The sequence below is a fragment of the Falco rusticolus genome, chromosome 7, assembly GCF_015220075.1.
Source record: "Falco rusticolus isolate bFalRus1 chromosome 7, bFalRus1.pri, whole genome shotgun sequence".
NCBI lineage: Eukaryota > Metazoa > Chordata > Aves > Falconiformes > Falconidae > Falco > Falco rusticolus.
Window position 1 is genome coordinate 58,017,590 of NC_051193.1, and position 21,403 is coordinate 58,038,992.

Sequence of the window (21,403 nt, forward strand, 5' to 3'; positions counted from 1 at the left end):
TGAAGATTAAAATCTGCATAAACTCATAGTAATGCAGAAGGCTTTAATCACAATTTTCAGCAGAACAGAATCTGCATATGTATCCAACTTCCTTAATACATAGGCAATACAGACATTCAAGTTCAGCACATGGTATTGTCCTTCCTGAACATGAAGGTTTTTCCTTATCTATGACTTAGGAAAGCAACAATCATTACACGGCCCGAGTAAGCTATTATTGAAATATCATTTATATTTTACACATTGTCAGACTTTGTGTTAAAAACATAACTCAATATACGAAGCGTAATTTAAGGGATAATTATTCAGAACATCAGATTTCATTAATCAGTACAAGGTCACTGCAAAATTGATCAGGACAGACATTATGTCTTCTAAGTCATTACACAAGAAGATAGAATTGAGGAATCAAGCTATCTCTCTATAACAGAAAAGAGATAAAGTATACAGACAACCCAACTGCTATTCCACTTATACAGTAGAGGCAGGTTCATTTTTTTGAGTTGTTTAGCAAGAAATTTTGACTACTTTGAAGCTATCCTGTACCTGAAGTCCTCATACTAAATCAGTTTAATACATGAAGAAAATTTAAAAAGCTATAATTGTCAGCAAAACAATTACAATTTTAAAAAGTCAGTATTAAGCAGGCAGGCTGACATAACTATACTCACAGAAAATATAAGTACACAAGATATAATATGCTATAACTGTTTGAAATTAACTAAAAGCAAATGGATATTGAGGCTTTTAAATGTATTAAATATCCAGTTCAATGACTACAAAGTTAAACATGAATGTAAAACCAATGTTCTCGAAAACAGTTATAGTAAATATATGCTCCTATGTAGTCCATAAATAACAGTAATTTACATGTATTTAGAATTATTTTTTCAATAAGGTCTACATCAAGTACAGTGACTTTGAAAGAAAATCTGAGCATCATTAACATAAAAGTTTGCACAAATTTAAGTTGTGTAAAAGCACTGCTAATACCAACTTTCAAAATATTCTATTATACATACAGCTACTAATTTACCAATGATGAAAAATAGAATGAAAAAACAATTTTCAAAACTATTACAGAACACTCTAAAGCAAAATTTCCATTTTAAAGTTCAAAAGAGTTTGCTAAAACTTTGCATGGAAGTGATAAAAGATACCAATTCCTAGTAGATTTCCTAGTTAAAATATATCTTTTCGAGAATTTATGCTGTAGTTAGTAGATGCATGATTCTGCATTTTCAGTATCTAATAGGTTATGAGCCTTTTGTTAGCAGATTTCATCGTCTTTACAAAAATGTATCTGTACAGTGTTCGATAATGATAAAAACAGTCTGGTTTATATTAGCAATTGTTGTACATTTATCATCAAGCAGTTTATTTTAGGTTGAAAACAATAAACCTGATGTTGCCAACTCCTCCAAAAGCATTTCCCTGTATTCAACATACTTATTTGCCAATTAATTTTCTCCTTCTCACATACAAACACACACACACATGTAAGTTTCTTTAGGTCATATTGGTTCATTCTTTATGGTCCTGCTGCATTGATTACCTTAGCTACAATAAAGAATCCATAAACACCCATAATATAAGCAAACACATTCACTGATGTCAAAACTCCTACAGAACAAACATTATCCTTAGGATGCCATTCTCATAAAATGAATACAATACAATTTTTTAACTCTGAATGTTTTGGAATGTAGTTTTGGATGGGATGATGAACTAAAATTAACAGATTATTAACATTTCTGTTATTTCATGAATGGTCATGTAAGATTCTCATTTCACTAATATTTGGGTGACACAACTCAGTCTGTTTACCTTCTAAATTTTTTAGTGATCCGAAACAGAAGTGAAGCCAGCTTCACAAGTGGCAATCACTACTGAAACGTCTTAATTACAAGTAATTCAATAATGTTTTATTTTATGAAATAATAACAAACTACTGGAAGGATTTATCAATACAGAATGGTTATAATTTTTATACATAACAGCATTTCATAGCTATGGAATTGTTCCTGATCAACTGGCATCCTCATTTTCCTTTTCAAGTTTTAACGTCTCCCTAAACTACACTCACAGTGAGACCTCACACTAGACTAAAACCTTAATCTCCACAAAGCAAGTCTGACTTCTGTGTTCTGGACCTTAAACAAGTGATTGAACAAACAGAATTTTTCTTAGTCCTATTTCTGTCAGTCCTAAAGCAGTAACACAGCAGAGAAACCATTCTAGCCTGTTCATTCTGAACAGACTTGCTCAATAAATATCAACAAATTAAGCCTTATTGAAAGTTGCAGAAATATTGCTCAGAGCAGAATTTTCTTTATAACTACCCTTTATAATTAATCCATAATATGTGTAACAAGCCTTAGTTTAGCCTAGAGTTTTGTGGGTTTTTTTCTTTATGACTGTCTTGAAAGTCATACCTGGTTTTCAGGAATGACAGGTAGAAAGCAAACTTCAAAAAACAGAGCCTCTATGCAAATCTGATAAAGTCATTTCACAATGCCATCTGTCAGTATAGTGCTCCCATAATACTTGAAATATTTTGAAGTGGGATGAACAAAGGCATTAGAAAGGAAGAAGAGCTCTTTCAGTTGAACTACAATGACTGTCAGTTAAACACACATGATTAGCATCTTACACCACACACCATACCAGACAGACTGTTAGAAAAGTTCTTAAGTTACTAAGGTACTGTCTGACAGCAGAATGTTCCTTTTAAGACATTTCCATGTGTACCTTCCTCTGACTTCAACATTTCTAAATAGTATATTAACTAGCAACAATTTGGTAATTTGGCAGAGCAGACATGGACACATTTTATTTAACTCATATTAAAAACATTTTCCCCCTAATGTTGAGGCCTGTTTCATCTAAATTTCATCTTTTAAGAAAACAGAGCTTTCAAATTTCAACTGGCATTGAAAGAAAAAAAAAAAAGGCAACAAAAAAGTATATCTCAGTAAAGTAACACATAGGCTAATTTCAAAATTAATTATTTAATTTTGAGTTACAATAAAATATTTTTACAATATTTTTTAAAGGAGTTACACTGAAGTTACTTAATCTTTCATTTAGAATGGATGGCACCATGCTTTCACTGCAATCTACTATAATATGATACACACAGGACAGTTTATTTTTAAATGCAACCTACAATTTAGTCCAATACATATACATATTCATTAAGTCTGATCAATCTAATCAAAGATGTCCTTGAAAGTATTCTCAAGGAAGACATTAAATCAGCATAAAATAACTATTATAAGCCACACAGCAGAAGGAAAGAGGTTACTGTATATTGAAACACTTCTTCAACACTATGAAATCTCAAAGTCTGTACATTTCTCAAAATGTATTCTAAATACCATGACCTTGCAAACTAAAGTGTAGTGTATGAAAATATAGAATATAAACTACTTGTGTATAACTCAATATTTGGACATAGATATATTTCTGCACTAAACCTTAAGTATTTTATTTACAAAGGTAAAAAATACCTTCATTCTTAACATGACTAATACACTAAACATAAAAATAAAATGTATGAACATAAGAGTTTTCATCTACTGTAGAGAAGAACAAGTATCTGATTTAATGTGCTGAACTGCCATTTTCCCGATTTAATTACATGGCAGTTATTAACACACAAAACTCAACAGAAGTCCCCAAAGCATAGCTTTCAGAGTAGCAGCATACTTCTTGTATGTGATGAGTAATATTTTAGAAAAGAAAAACATCATGCGTTTTCTGTGCACTTAAACATTCTATTACGTACCAACAATATAACGATATTTAAATTACATATACCAAGAAATCCATGCTATTGAATCTTCCACACAATTAGAGCAACAAGATTTGCGTATTCTGCAAATATTAAAAAACCCTATCTCTCTGCTTTGATAAACTCATCAGTAAAACTCAAGGATGAAATTAAGAACTTTATTCTAGCTTAATGTTGATTTTATAATTAGCTGTTCATACTCATATCAAGATTTATTCCTCTCCCCTCTCACTTTCCTTACAACTGAGCCTCATGGCCTCAGATACTAACAGAAACATGTTGACCTACGCTCTAGCAGAAGAGATGGAACAAGATGTTTAAAGCAGTAGGAAAAAAGTATTGGTGTCTAAAGCAAAAGTAAACACATAAACTTAATGAAACAAATTATTCCTTTTTTTTTTTTTGTGGTGTACTTTTTAAAATCAGGAAAGGGAAAATGGTATTAATTCATAATTTGTAAGGGACAGTATCTGCGCAGCTATAATCCTTGGTATTTATAACTTCACAGTCAAGACAGATTCTACAAATAGGTTTGGAGAAGAATATAAAAGCTCAAATGTTTTTAAAAGCAGCTTTCTTCATGCAAGGGATCACACACAGTTTGGGGCAATTATAGTTATTAACAAAGGCTGTGAGTCCAACATGGCAAAATTCTTCCAAGGAAAAGGAGTTAAAGTATAGAAAACTCTGGTGAGCAGGAACAACATTTTGGATTTGGCATGCCAAAAAATTAAAAAGCATGAAATTGAAGTGGTGTGATCAAATAAAGATCTTAGTTAAATGCCTTTGGAAGTAGCTTTTTGAAGAAACAAAAGTCAGGGACCTGCATAAGGCTCTGGTAACCTGTAAAGAACAACCACCATTTGAAGGTTTTAACAGACAAACAGCAAAGTTTAGGCACACGCAATCTGAAATTTCCTAGATTGGCTATGCAATTTGATGCACAAATTAGTCTTGAAAAGAAAGGGTAGGTTACCTGCAATAACCAAAAAAACTGGGTAAAGAAGGAAGTGTCTGTGAAGAGAACATAGATCAGCTTTAAAATTATTTATTCTGGTTCCAAGTAGAGTATCTATAAGATGAGCACAGTCAAGATAAGATGTCCTAGGAACCAGGGACAGGAAAATTAGGTATGTGAGTCATTGCAAGAAACAAAACCACACAATCCCAACCACATCTGTGTATAAGATCACTTATAGCAAGTAAATACAGAATTTTAGGAAGCAAACCTCTGGCGCACAGACTGAAATGAGATGATGGCAGGCAATCTACCAAAATGAGATATTTGAAGACAAAGTCACAAATGGATAACAGTTTCTTGTAGTTGATCATGACTGCAGAGCCATATCCAGTAACTGAAACAAGTGTGAACAAATCGTGCATGTGTGGCTCAGGAAGCAGAACAGAGAGAGGGAATAAGAAACAGTCATACAGTTTTAACAAGAGGAAATCACTAACTAATAGAACAAAACTAGGATGGATGAGCTTCAAAGAAAAGGAAGATAGGATTAACTCAATATTGGTATACACCATGTACCCAGTTAGGTTTATAAGAGCGGTTCGTACAAAATCCATATAAAAATTAAGAAAAATTACAGGGTTATGTTTGCAAAACACAAAATAACATATAGAAAAACACTTCACTTCTGAGGACTGCAGACAGAAGAAAAAAATGCAGTGACATCTTCCATCTGACATTATGTTTATGAATCCACAGAGAAAGTTCAATAAAAGGTTATAAAGCTGGCCATAGGTTTTCATGGTCATCTCAGTACATCATCTACAAATGCCACCTACCTAAAAGAAAAAAAAACCAGCAGTACAAAACAATTCCTTAATTAGAAGATATTCTTCATGTTATGTATATATTTTTCTAAATCTATGATGACAACCTAAATCCTAGTAATTTTTCACACTTTGGGTAGTTTTACAGAATGAGTTTGCTATTGTACCTGAAAATGTGTTTTGCTAGTGTCACTAATGACCTTACATCTGCACATATGAAAATAAAAATTTTTCAGGCTCTCCTTTGACATTATAGAAAAGGAAAAGTACTTTCCTTCTAGGTACAAGCAAAGTTTGATAAGCAATCATAAATTAGATAGAAGTAGTAAGCTCAGGCAAAATAAAACAGAATTGAAGAAAAAAAAATATCTTGCTATATATAATTGAAGTAACTATTAAATATCCTTTTTTCACTCCTTCCCCCCTGCCCCAAGGGCACCATTTTTTTCCTCTACTGAAGTGTTAGTTATACTATTGTCAAAAACATTCATTGGAGTAATTGGAAGCAGCTGAGACATTTTTGTTTGTTTAATCTCATGTTAGCCAGCGAAATGTAATGCTAAAAAATAGCAAACCTTACTAAAAAGGAAAAGTAATTTTATTACCAACCCATAAGCCCTCACATAACACAGTACAATAAAATGTATAGTACTAAATTGTCACGCTGTCAGATGTGCACTGCTAACACTGATGAAAGCCTATTTAATCTGCTAAATTTATTTTCATGTACTACTGGTGTGAACAAAAGTGGCATAAAAAAAATTAAGAAGTTAGACTGTAAACTGTAAAGAACAGAATAGGATGATGTAATATTAGAAGGAATTTCTCACAAGAATCCTGTGCTGAATTAGAGCAACTTTCCAGCGATATGCCATTTCCTTCCTGTGCCACTCCATACTCCCTGAAAATATATAAAACGGAATGGGTTTTACAGTAGATGGAGTCATGTTAATGTTCAGTTTCTCTCTAGGCTTTATGATTCCTTAAGAGCATACCACCAAAAAAAAATTAAAATCTTATTCCACAAATAAATTTACTTTTTGCTATGATTCTTCCCTATAGGGACCGTAATTGTAATTGCTACAGTACTGCAGACAAACCTGATGTTACCAAGATACAGTCAATGAATGCACTGGAACAAATGTCTGCAGCTTGCCCTGCACTGAAATACCTCTCAGCAACATCACATGGGTAAGAATCACTCCAAAAGTAGAAAATCTCTCTCTTTTTTTTTTTTTTTTTTTTTTTTAAAGAATAAGACTCAAAATTGAGCTACATTTGCTTGAGGCAGGAAAATCAATGAGGAGAGTTAACTTGATTTTGGAGACAACCAAACATAGAAGTACATGGAAATTTGGCCTAATTTAAATCAACTGAGTATCATTGACTTCAGAGATCTGTTTTTCAAGTCAAACCCTAGGAAAACACTAGAATGGCCTTCCACACAGTGCTGTCGTCTTGTTATAAGACAGTACTTCAGGAAGCAACCTGCAAGCAACTCTAAAGTACCTTCTCCTTACCCATATCTAAGAAGCAAAAAACTGTAAATGTTTCCACAGAACATCTAAGAATGGTTGGCAGAAAATGAAAATATATCTAAGGTCCAAATTCAACATTTTAGTATTTTTCTGTACCAATTTGGACTACAGAGACTTTAAGTATCAGTACCTTTACAGGATGGGAATTACAGCTGCCTGCCGCACTCTCCTTCCCAGCAGTATCAGCCAAAGCTCACATTTCCAGTCTGTGATATCTGGTAAAAAATTGAATGGAACGCCATGTCACTGCTCTGCAGATTTCTGAACCTGAAGTATCTGCTTTTTTTGCCTATGGAATGACTACAAGACCTCATACGCTGTCTCTTCGCTAACAAGCATACCAGATTTCAACTAGTTCTCTCAAGTCTAAGAGAGTGAAGGTGTTTAGGGCTGTACAGACTAACATGCTTTGCAGCGCATTTTGAAAACTAGCGAATACCAGAAAAATTCTAATGGTGTATTCAGCTGTCTGGAAAAAAAATGCCACCTTTGTTTTTAACCAGTATACTTGCAGTATTCTTGCTAAAGAGAAATGGAGGCTTTTTAACTTCCAACACACTCTTGAACTAAATGAACATCACCAAATGTGTTTGATTTGTTCCTCTTATTAATTGTTCATCCACTACAGAAGTGATGTAGAGGATTAGTGTATTAAAGCAAATTAAGAGAAATAAAAAAAAAAAAGTTTCAACAGAGCTGCCACGGGACTTAAAGGTAATAGTAGATTCTACAGTAGAGGATGATCCTTTAAAAAGTGGAAGCCCTGTAAAATATCCCTGACAAAACTGGGAAATTGAAATTACAACAACTTTCAGATTTGTAGCTGCAATTTAAATCTTATGTATCAGTTAAACACTACACTTACCCTAAAAGATTACTTATACTCATAGGGCTTTAACTATGCACTTTGGAACCTTTGATTTGGTAGTAGGACTTTTGATACTAGTTTATTTTTGTAATACATAGGCTAAAAAAAAATAATTAAGTGGTTGTTAAAAATAATTCTAATACAATTTGCAGGACAGTAAATCACTTAGATTTTCTTGTTTCAAAATTAAGTTCTTTGGTTAATGAAGAAAAGCACCATATACTAATGGTTACTACACAAACAACCAAAAACTTTAAAGGGAACACTTTAACAGCTATAGAACATTAACATCAAGAATTTTCTTCTCACTAGTTATGTTCCAACTGGACTTATGAATGAAAGCACAGGCCATATTTTAGAGGCTAAACAAATCCAAATAGCCTCCATGAAAACAATACAAGAGTTAAAAAGTAGGAAAAAAAGACCTTTTTCGGAAGTAAATCACAAACTTTTGTACAAATATGTGTGTATATTATCTGAACCTGTAGATCTTCTTTCTAGATGCACAATCAGGAGCTTTATCAGATGCTTCAAATTTCAGAGTTTTGCAAGAGAGAAAAACTGTCCAAACACTAAATTCATACCAAAATGCTACTGCTGTAACTGCAATAGAAGTTAAGCTAGTCATGAGATGAGGAAAATATGCAGAAAACTCATATAATAGTTCATGTATCAAGAAAATAGATAAAGTTATGTGGCTTTACTTATTTTTTAGCAAAGCACGTAGGTAAAGTGAAACCACGTAGACTGCTGCATTTAAAGGAACAGATCATGTTCTGTGGGCTGGGAATTGCTTCACTTCCAATAGCAGCTTTTCAGCAGTTCTGTTTTTGCAGTAAAGATAAAAGCCTTCTTAAAAGTTGCAAATAACTTCACATTTTATTTTTAAGTATGATGACACGTACACAATAATTTAGGTTAGGTGTAAGTTTATATATTATGTATGTATTAAGTATGTATTTATTCATTTTACCAGTTCAGTAAATCGGCTGAAAGTATTTGTTTATTGTTTGTGGGAAAAAAAAAAATCTTTTCTTGGTAGAAAAAGTAGTAACAGCTCTCAGTATTACTATCAGTGCCTTCTCTATATTCAGCAAAAAAATAAATTAATTCAGTAAAAAGTTAAAAATAATTACTGTGATCGCGAGAGCCATAGTTTGCTTTACCCTTTACATGTTCTGTAAACCCACTGAATATATATAATACTCAAGCTTAATGCAAAAATGCACAATATCTAGACTCTTCTCCAGAAATTTTAAAAAATACTTTCAATGCGGTTATATTTTGTTTAAAATTACTTGAGGGAGTTGATGGAAACGGATGGCTAGTTACTTTGCCTGGTTTTGTATTTTGACACTGCAGGACTGTCTTCCTAATTCTGCAAATATCATAATTTAAGCTTCTCGTATGTTATGAAGTGCAATCCCCTAGGTAAGTGTTTATTTAGAAGTGTGATTATAGTTTGTAATGGAACGCTGACTATCCAGTGCCAAATATTTTACTAAATGCATGAAGTTGATGTACTATGTTGAAATTGATTACTCATAATAATACTACTAAATAGATACTAATATATATTTTATATATATATAACTAATTTTAAGAAAAGATCAAAATATATTTAAACTTGTTTCAGATTGCCATTTAATATAGTTGTTACTAATATAGGATAAATTTGATGACAAAGATTCAGAAAAGACAACTAAATGTCTAGGGTTGCAACATTTTTCAATATTAAAAAGAATATTAATTTGAGGTGAATGTACTGAGGAATGCAAATCTTTCAGTAAGCCAAATACACCCTTAAACAAATACAAACACCACCACACTACAGCTACTCCATTTGTTACAGAGGAATTAAAACATTTGGGTACTCCTATTTATTCCCAATACAATTAATATGACCTAACAGAAAACAGAAGAATATTTCTGTGCAGAAATGACATCTGTTGCTCCAATGGCAAGCTACAATGCCATAAAAAAGAACCCTTTTATATATTCTACTGCAGTAATACTATTTTCAACTTTTTCCCTGAAGTTTCTCTCTTCTACACATAACCATAAACAGAATTTCTTTCAAAGGGTTGTAAGGTTATATATCCACTCCATCATTTTACAAAAGACCGAAGGTCTTATTTTTATTGGAAGACCATTTCCATTAAAAAAAAATAAAATCTATTCCTTAGGTCTTAAAAAGAATACATAGGAAAAAAAATACACACACATATAATCAGAATGATTATATTCTCTGACAATTTTGGTATACTCCCATGTTTCTCATTGTTATAAAAATTAGTGGATGTCCTTTATTGGTTATGTATTCTGTACTTTATCATATACTTTCACAGTATGACATAATATTTTTAATAAATCACAGCACATGTGAAATTAAAAAATTGTAAGAGAGGGGATTTGATTTTATTTAACTTCCCCATACTAAACACTGTTTTGCAGAAGCAGACATATCTAGTTTTCTGTAATTGGCATCAGGTATTTGAAAACAGATGACTGCTCATCACTTTAGCTATATTTATTTAAAATGAAAAAAAAAAAGAAAAAAGAATAGCAAAGATTACAGCATAGAGTCCCATTATTTCACTCCTAAAATGTTCCTTTTTAGAAAGACTTTGGAGTTGTTTCTACTCCAGTATATGGTACTTAGGTTCAATGGGGGGCAAGAGGATTTTAACACTAAAAGAAGATTTTGAACAAAACAAGCAACAGAAATCCTTCCTAAACTTAAGGTCACCTTCACAGTAGCACACAAAGATACTGTACCTCTATAAAGGGTCAATACATATACTGAGGATTTTGATTTAATGATTTATTTATTTTAATTCTAAAATTCATACTAAGAATCTGGTACACCTGGAAAAAAGGTAAGACAGCGGACATGAACATATGTTGTTCATTCTTTAAGAACATACATTGGGCACAAAGAACAGAAGGAAGAATCAGATCAAGAACCTAAAAGGAAGAAAAGGTAGCAGGACGTTGTGCATGACTGCTATTATTTAGAACAGGCTCAATGAGCATACTCAAACTCACAAACTGAGGTTAATTAACTTATCAAAACAGAGCTGGCAGCCTATACATTGGTATTCCTGAAGCCACATTTCATCTGAGTTCCTTAACATCAGTACTGCATTAATGACTTCACATTCAAAGTATTTCCCCCTGAGTTAGGCTGCTGAACCGAAATTTAGTAAACAATAGAATGCGTATATTTAGTCATACAGCAGTGGCAGTTCAAGTGCCTTCACATCATTTCTTTCAGGGAAGCAGAGTTCGGTATAAAAGAAACAAGTGCATTTCAAACATTTTTTAATCATGCTGATTTTCTTCCCATGTTTGCTTTCTACTTCAGTAATAAAGAAGAACAGGTCTGCAGTATTTCCTGTTTCTCAACTACTAAAACTGAAACAGAGGAAAATAATTTATAGAAAACAATATCAACATATATTACAAATTATTTAGCCTGGCTGCTCTTACATATGTGAATGGAAAACAGAAAAATAGAGAAAAGTTATTGTGGAGTTACTGTTAGCACAGAAGTTCTTCATAACTAAAAAGTAAAGGAATAGGAAATGTTTCACTTTGTGAATAAAGACAGACAAAATTCTGTACATGCAACTGGGAAAATACTCAAAAGCATTTTGTTTGCAAAGGAACTCCTACTTTTACACACATATGCGTGCAATTTCTTATGCTTCTGGAAAGGCATTTCAGTAAACCTTTCTAATTAAATAGGCTAAACAATTAAATTTGCTTAATTACAAAATTTAATTGTCTAAATTTTGCAATTAACTAAATCAGACAATTTAGTTATCTTTAGTTAAAAGTAGTAACCTGTAAAGTAGAAGCATCTTCAAGCACGTGCTCAGTGTTTTGAAAGCAAAAAGTTACATAAAAACAACTACCCCATTCTGCCAGAATCTGACACACCACCAGCATGTTCATTTGTTAATCTGCCTTAGAAAGTGAACCCTATGATTTGAGAATAACTTATTTAAATGGCAGTTTTATTTTACCACTCTAACATGACAAGACACTGCCATTAAGATACTGCATGTTGTGGAACCAGATTGCAAAGAGTGTTGCAAAAATAGACTTTTAGAGACACATTAATAACAATTTTCCCTTTAGTATTACATTGCACTGTAGTCTTCTTTATTGAGTTAGAAATACTATTATGTATTTTTAAGCCTTTTATCACTACATCGTATACTGAAGATCTGGAGGAAAGCAAACACTAACACTCTTATTCTCCTTCACAATCATACATTCAAAATACTGTCAAATAAGACATTCAGTTGAAGACCAAAACTAAAACAAAAGTTGCTTTTTTATTCTACTACAACAGTTGCTTTTCACAGCGGAGAAGAGCTTGTATTTCAGTTTAAAAGCTATTCCAATAACAAATTCAAGAACTAAGATGCATCCATAAAGTACATATCATATGTTTATACAAGACTGAACTTTGCAATATTTATTACCTCTATTCATTGTCAGACCACAAAGTCATCGCCTGCTTTAGGCCACAATAAGACTGTAACATATTTTAGAGAGAGAAAGTACATGCAAGCGTGCACAATGCAGATTAAAGTCAGAGAATAAACCAAAATGTAACCCAGGCAGGTGCAACTAGAAAGTAAATAGAGATGATGCCCAGCCTGGAATCCAAGTTGAGGTACAGACTATCAGGGTGGGAACAGTTAAAACTTCGAAGTCTCTTAAGGAGATTCTTGTCAGTCAGGACTTGGTGACATAGTCCTCCTCTGCTGCTTCAACAACTTTTTTTTTTTTTTTTTTTTTTTTTAATTTAAAAGAGAGTCTAAATGCCTCTGTCAAATAGTGACTGCTTGGCAAAGTAGATCCAAACTAAACACTGCATGTCTATGAAATTCACAACTAAGATTAAAATGAAAATAAGATCTGTAAAAAGGTCACCACCGATCAGAGGCAGAACTCCACTGAAGTTACCACATCACTAGACAGGCTACAGGGTTTAGGAAATGAACATGCCTGAAGAAGCATAAACAACTTATGGCCATATAAAAATGCTGCTGTTTTTAACATAAGCATGCAGAAACCATTTGTTTGTATTCTTTTTTCTAGCGATAGTTAATGGCTACATATATACTACTAAACAGATCCGAAACTGTCTACAACTCACATGACAATAAGCCTAGGAAGCCACCCTGTGTTTGGGGGATGCGGTGAAGAGCTTTTTTGATCGGAGGGTGTTGCTAAACTGAGGAGATTAGGGAATGACTATAGATTTCCTTGTTTAAATTTTCAAAGACATATCGCACTCGGATACCTGAGAATTATACAGTTTCAAGTGCTGGTGAATGACAATTGGCTTTCCTTGATGGTAGAGAAGTTTAACATTTGAAAAACTGATTTTAACAAAAGCTGAATATATCAACTTTAACAAAAGTAGGTTAGTGTTTAGACAATTTCAACTATCTCAAGCTTAACACTAGTATAAAGCAAATATTTCAAAACAGGAGATAACAGTAATATGCTGAAAGATGGTAGAAATGTGATGAGCCGAATTGTATTTTATTACACTTCAGGAATTTCATTAGTAAGAAAGCATACTACCACCAGAAAGCACGCAAAATACATTTATTACTCATGCTTGTAACATTTCTAAACAGGTAAGAAGTCATCATTTAGTTAATCTAAGAATATTTTTTAAAAATATATATTTTGATTTGTTATTGCAATATTCTTGCTTTGATATATTTGTAATTCATACTGATTTGTTATATCTGAAAAAAGGTAATAAACAAAACTATTAAAAAATACACTGTTTTGCATTAAAGAGTAAGATAACTTATTTCTCAATATACCTTGCCCCATTCAAAGTGACCACTGGATTTTCCCAACATATTAAAATGAGTACACTTCAAATTAAAAATAATATAAATTTCAGAAACACTTTAAAATCTTCTCACTGCACAAGGAAAAGTAAAATATATTAGTGCAATAAACATGAAACATGCAAATACTAGAACTGAAAGCACATAAACATTGCTAATCTGAAATAAAAAGCATGCTGCTGTTTTCTCAAAATGTAAACTTTGAAGGTTTCAGCTTTAACGGTTTTGTATTACCTAACACAGGATACATTTGGCTTTGTTTATTTTCATTTACAACTTCACTGCATATACATTTAGATAAAACAGAAGGCTTAGAGAATTCTTGCTTTTCAATTATTTTCTATTAGCCACAGGAATGAAGAAGAAACTGTCTACCTCCACCCACTGAAAACAAGTTGAATATTCTATTGCACTGTGAATTTGGACTATCATTAGTCCCATCATTAGCAGGTAAGAGCTGATCTTGCAGTTCAAGCTGAAACAGCTCATACAGTTAATGTGCTGAAGACTTCATTATTATATATTATTAAATGTTATCTAAAATACTTTCCCTAAAATGAAAGTAGTCATATCTTCTTAATTGGTTTAGCTGGCATTTAGATAACTTTCCAATTATCACAATTTGGTACACATGCACAGCATCCAACTGTTTGTTACTAATTTGGACTGCCAAGGGAAAGCTCAAGTACCAAACAACCGTTTGGTTGAGACTGAACGCTTACACAGCCTACAAGATGCCACTCCTAACTAGATTCAAGGACATTGTCAAAGTAGAATGGGAAAAATTAGAATACCTTTAACCATTAACAATACTTAATTGTCAAGAAAAGCATGGAGTTCTTTGTGTCTCAAGGCTACAAAGTGTGAGTAATTGCAAAGAATGAATCATAGATGGGCTGCTAAGTGTATCAGCCAATGATTATATGCAAGATAATTATGATCTTGTTACAGGAGCTATTAAAGGAAACTAGAGTTGATAATTAAATACTGTATTACAACCCTCTGAAGGACAACCTTGTCAATATTAGTTAATTCAAGAAATAAAAACATAGCATTTTGAGTAAGTCTTTTCATTGTAAGCAGCAATAACTTATTCTAAATTTGAAAGCAAAAATTAAAGAATCTCAGAAAAATACACCTGTAAAACAGCTTTCTCCAACATTGAACTAATGTGAGACAATGATAATATTCAATCCTAGCTTACAAGATTTTGAAGGCACAGATATTGTATTAGTTGACATAATTCTGATGTATAGAAGTCATAAGAAGTGCTTCAAGATATCTTTATTCAAGTGCTAGAGAGGCATCATCAGACCAGGTATTTTGTTTAAGTTCTGCTTTTATGCAACTTGAAATCAAACCCGACATCTTTCATAGATGACATATGTAATATATAACTTACCAACACTTAGAAATATTAACGTATACTGCAAATGAGCTTTTATGAAGCATACAGATTGTTCAATCGGAAAAAATATTCATATGAAATAAGATTGAAAATAATTCTTACTCAGATTGTTCTAAAGACACTCAGAAGCTAATTGTGCTGTGAAAATTTGGCTACATATTGGATTACAAGGCCACCCAGTGCTCCCACACAACTGATGTTTCACACTGTGAAATATAAACAGAGTAGTTCTTCCAAAACAACAGAACAGGATCATTTCATTGTCTCACTATAATGAAACTTAATTGGAGAAAATGCATTCTCTGTTACAAAAAAGGAGCCACCAGTTTTAAATTAAATGTAAACTTGTGGATATGTCACTTGCACCACGGACACCCTAGTTAGAAGGACATTCACGCTTGGGAACAGTTAAAGACAAATACAAAATTCTGAAGATTCCTGCCTTCTCCTCTAAGATCACACCACACACTAATCCATAGCATTTCACACACTTAAAACCATCATACTTGTTACTACAATTTACCAAATCTAGGTAACCAAGAGATGATTAATTATGAAATGCACAAGTCTATCTTTTCACAAATGCAAGTAACTATAATCATGTTACCCTGATGACACAACTCTCTACACCGATTTTACACCACATAAAGAGTCAAATTCAAGGTCACTGCCCTAGCATCCAATTCCTTTGAAATGGTTTTAAGCTACTTATCTCTTCAGCACTACTTTTTCCCACAAGTGTCAAGCAGCTGACCAAGTGTGGCAGACAAAATGGAGCCTCATTAGAAAAACGTACACATAATTCACTCTTGCTAACTACACATCACAGACTCAAAACTAAAATAAAACAGACTTGACACACGATAACCAATTTCTTTAGTCATATTTGGACAAAAAAGAAGTGCAGGAAGCAGGAAAGCTTTGTTGTTTTTTTTTCTTCCTTGAGTTAAGCAAAAGGCACACAATAACTCAACAGGGAAGAGGGATAAGGTTTGTCACAACTTTAGATAGCAACAAACAAAAAGCAAACAGTAAAAGCCAGGAAATTTTACTGTTTAAAAACCTAAGATAGTTCATTCTATAACAATAATGCTGTATTACTTGTATAATAACTTCTGCTTCAGAAGTTATTTAAGCTATTTAATGATAGCCTCAAGTGGTAATTCAAGTCTTGTTCTTATATAGGATTAGATGATTGCAGCAAGATCCAAGACAACAGTAACAACTACTGGTGTTCGAGAGTACCAGTACTGTAGTTAGTACATGAGCATTCAGAGGGAATGGATCAACTGTAAGCAATCATTTAGCCTAGATAAACCTACGTAAAATTTTAAAACTATGTCTCAGCAATCCTATATATTTGTGTTTTGTTTATTTGACTAGCACTTCCATGTTACATTGCTGTGGTTACAACAAGGTTGTTCCATCCCACACCTTCATTCCTGTAAACAGCAGAGCAGACATTGAGGTAATTTAGCTCAAAATATGTGGTGATCCAACCACCTAAACCAAGTATTTTCCCTAAAAGGCCAAAGATGGAAAGGTAAGACAGAATGATCTAACTACATAAAAATGCTAACATTCAAGTTAGCAGGTAAATTTCCACAAAATGAGAAATAATTTATTAATTAGGCCTTTAGTACATTTTAACACAGCTTTATGGCACTAGTTAGTAACAGAGCTTCCTAACAGACATCCATTAGCATATTGCTATCAAGTCTAAATAAATTCCCAGTAATTATCACTGGCCAAGGCAAAGTGAAGTATAATTTCAACATACCAAAGACTTAATTGATGAAAGCAGGATGAGTCAGCCAGAGAAGGTACGACACTTTCAGACCTCTGTCACCACTCCAGAATACCAAATTAGTATAAATCTATTCAGTAGTTCCACTGAAACGTACAGAAAAACTCTTACAATAAAATTCAATTTAAATCTCAAGTATAATTAATGAAAATTGGATCCATTACTCAGAAATCACCTACAGACTATTTTGATACTCCAGTTTTTCTCAATTACACTTACAGAAATGTAAGAATTATGCTGCACTAGGCTCAGAAGTTAAACTTTTGAATTTCCTGAATTCATCTGTGTTGAATCTTTTAGCATTGCTCTCCTCTCCTGTTGCTTATCAAATGACCATGTTTTTTAACAACCATCATAAAAAGAAAAGAGATATATGTAATTCAAACTATGAACAGTTACAGGCAAAAGGCTTCTTCACATTTACTATAGAACCAATAGAAAACACATACCATAGTGATCATACAGTGATGACTTTAAAGTGAAAGTGGGGACTCTTAGCAAAAACTGAGCCATACAGTATCATAAAAGTAATGAATAAAGGTACTGGCTTATCTCCCAAAACAGAGGCCCTCTGGCAAGTTTTCTTTCATGATGCCAGGCTGCCTTAATATCAACACAGAGTTTACTTAAAATTTCTGCATAGGTGTTTCTGAAATGGCAATGACCAATTATTGCCTGGGATTTTTTTTTTCTTGGTTTTTTTTCTTTTTTTTTCACCTCTCATAAAATGTAGTTCAATTTCAAAACTCCAAGTCTTGCTTGGCAAGTTTGTAGGTGAAGTAGGGACTCCAAATACTTCAATCTCATGTTTGCTACTAGAATTTTGCAAGTTCTTAAGCAACATTAAAGAATCTACCCAGAAAATACAGATTGGTTCAGAATGACAGACAAATGGCAGTGTGTGTGGAAGGAACAGAAAACAGAGCTACTCTACAAGACCAACAGTACCGTATCTTCCTCTTCATTCAGAGGTATTCAGAAATTATATGCACAGTTCTCCTATACCTGTTCTCCCTGTCTATAGTAGTTCTACTGTCACTGTGTGACCTTGGCTATAAGATTTCATCACTCCCTTTATGCTGTGATTTTCTACATCTTCCATCAGTCATCTAATAAAACAGTAGTAGTTATTGCATGCATCAACAATAGATTAAGAATACAATATTAGTATTGCCAGAAAGAGCTTTGTATTTAATTCTCTGCCTGTAAAGGAAACAAATATTTTTCCTATTTTAGGCAGTGTAACAGCTTCTCAAACTCTCCAGTGGGACCCTCTTAATAGCAAGCTTCTTCAAAAGGCTATGCACCCATACTCCATTGACTTCATAAATAAGCATACAGCATCTACCCCAGAGGATTAAAACTTTTAACCTAATTTTTTATGTGATCTGAGACTACACATACAGTAAGAGGGCTTTGCCATCATTTAATTGCTGGACTGGATTGGATACAGCTTATCCTGAAGAACAGATACCATTCAGACTATAGTTTTGATACATGCTTTTAACTAAAACGTTATTTTTTTATTGTATTATTTGTCCCTCATCATCTTGTTTTTGAAAGTTAATTTTCAGAATGGAAACTCAATGCAAGAGCTGCATCCTCATAGCCAAGTAAAATTATCTACAATCCTGAAAGCATTAACCAATAACATACCGGGTTTTATAATTACTGAACACTACTTTTAGAAATATACAGAGTATTACAAGTCAGCTAATGGAGAACAAAATTACCTATGAAAACACACAAACTCATGCTTTTGTAAATAAGTACATACTAAATATGCATATTTTAAATATTTTAAATCAGAACATAAAGCAAGTGTATAAGAAAATACAATCTGAGAATTGTACATGATCTCTGTGTATCATTTAAAAAAAGGAAAATAAAGAAGTAAAACTAAGATTTTACATTTACATTGGACTTTATCACTGCTAAATACAAGAATGCACGCTATTGTTTTTAATTTTGAAAGCTTATTTAACTATTTGAGAAAAAAAAACATAGGTTCATAAAATGAGCCATTACAACAGTCAAGATTTCTGTATCAAATGAAAGATATGGACATACCTGCTCAATATAATAAATCTAATTCTAAATCCAAACTGCATTCCATCCTGTACATGCATCCATGTATGTATAAAAGAATGCAAGGCAGAGAGCATGTGCATCTGCATCTAAGAGGGAGACTACACAGAGCTGCTTACTGGAAAAAATTCTGCAATTTGCCTAAGTGTAAAGGAAAAGGCATATTAACAATAATTATTGAAAGTGCAAAATTCTAAACACAGTATACTATCACTTAAAACTACACACAAGTACACATTAATGTCCTCTGTAAAGCCAAACAAAAAAAATAATCAGCAAATGCATGGTTATTTCTCACTGCCATCATGTAAGCAGTTTTTCCATGCTGCTTATACACAAAATGTTTAATTAATCCAGGACCTAAACAGATGAATCTAAGCACTCTACACATGGTCTAAAATCAAACTTTGAAACAAAGACCAGCAAACAGATCCAAGATATCATTCAAGTGAATTTTTATATACAATGGATTTCTTCTGACCTGCAACTTATTTCTTGAAGTTATCAATAAAATGCCGTTAAGATCCTCTATACTATATCACTTCCACAAAGTCAGGCTCTCAAATTAATATCCCACTGTCTCCTTTCATTACGTCAAAATTTTAAACAAAGGGGTATGTGAGGGGGGTGGGGGGAGACAGTATTGTTCTTACTCCTATTTATTCACACAAGCAGGTCATATTATTTCAAGAACCCAACATAAATTAGTCTATTTATGTAGGGGTTTTTTTTCAGGTTTTTGTTGTGGTTTTTTGTTAGTTTGTTTTTAAATCTTAATTGCAGCAAAACAACCAACATTGACCGGTAAAATCCAAAACTTCAATGTTAAAGCAGTCATGGTTTTATTGATGTTGCAGTCCATATCAGTGCAAGAAAATAATAATGCAGTGCCATAAGCACAGGAGTCTAGCTTCTACTGAAAGCACATGAAGGGTTCTCATTAGTCAAACAAGAATGGCTTAGAAATGCAGTTGTGCAAAATCTGAGTTAATCTTAATGAAAACAAAAATATCAGAAAAAAGCGTGGAAAAATTTAATTGCGGGCACCTTACGAAACAAGGTGAGCTAAATCAGTTACAGATGTTAAGATAACTTAAATGGCACTTATCTGTGGTATTTAAATAAAATTAACACCAAATACATAAAATATAAAATAACTTCAATATTTATTTACAATTTCAGGCCATTATTTGTACAGAAAAATACATTAATTTACCTAAGTGAGCACTTCTTTTAAAAGTAGGATGTGCTAGAATTTTCAGTCTTGAGTCCTGATGCTACCCTGCTAGCATTCAAATATTAAAAATATTTATGAAACTGATGCAAGTACAATAGCAAACAAAAGTTCTCGGTGCCTGAAATTCTAGTCATTTTAGCTCCTTCTTAAAAGTGTCTTAAAATTATTACAAATGATTCTCTGATCTTGGGATTTGATGAATAGTTTACAGAAATGAGCTAAAAATAAGTCAGTGTTAAAAGGTAGGGTGGCCAGTTCTTTCATGGTCCCAGAAAACGTAGAAGAAGTTGGCAGGATCAGCTCAGCTCCACTGTGCTCCTGAAAAATATAAAATACCAGTGTCCACTGGATCATTGGGTCCTTAGCACTCTAGTACTATTTATGAAAAACAATTTTGGTGATGACTGTAATGGTGTTTTAGGATATGGAGTAAGACAGATTTGTCAGTAGGAGTGATCTTTCCTTTTTAAGGTTTCATGCCCTAAATACACATTTATTTATAAATTAAGGGTTAAAAGTGCATTGCATAATGATAAATATATTAGGACTTCACCTTTGGGCTTTATTACATAAATAGAGAAGAAATGTTAGGAAAAACTGAAATTAATTTAAATTAAAGTGAAGATTGTATACACCTGTTTTATCTAATGAAATTTGAAATGTTAATCTCGCATATATACTGGCAATACCTAATTGAAACTAAGGTTGAGAGCCTCCGAAAGGCTCATAAAAACTCTCCCTCACAACACAATCAGTAGCATAATTCTTTTGATGGCAGCAAATACAAGTTAATAAAAATACAAAGCAGCAGCATCTCACTATTAGTATCTAGACATGTTCTCTAAACCAGGACTTCAAAACATCCATGGAAAACTGCCAAGGTAATCTGGAGATGACACCACTAGAAGTCCTGCTGGACAAGCGTTATAGAAGACTTTGCCAAAAAAACTTTGGCTTGGAAAAAGGGCTTTAGAGTAAAAATGTT

General features: G+C 32.9%; 1 protein-coding gene across 1 annotated transcript in view; it reads right to left on the reverse strand.

Annotated features, from left to right (window-relative positions):
- The window catches only part of NOVA1 (NOVA alternative splicing regulator 1), a 158,062-nt gene that overhangs the window by 92,596 nt on the left and 44,063 nt on the right, over window positions 1–21,403 (reverse strand).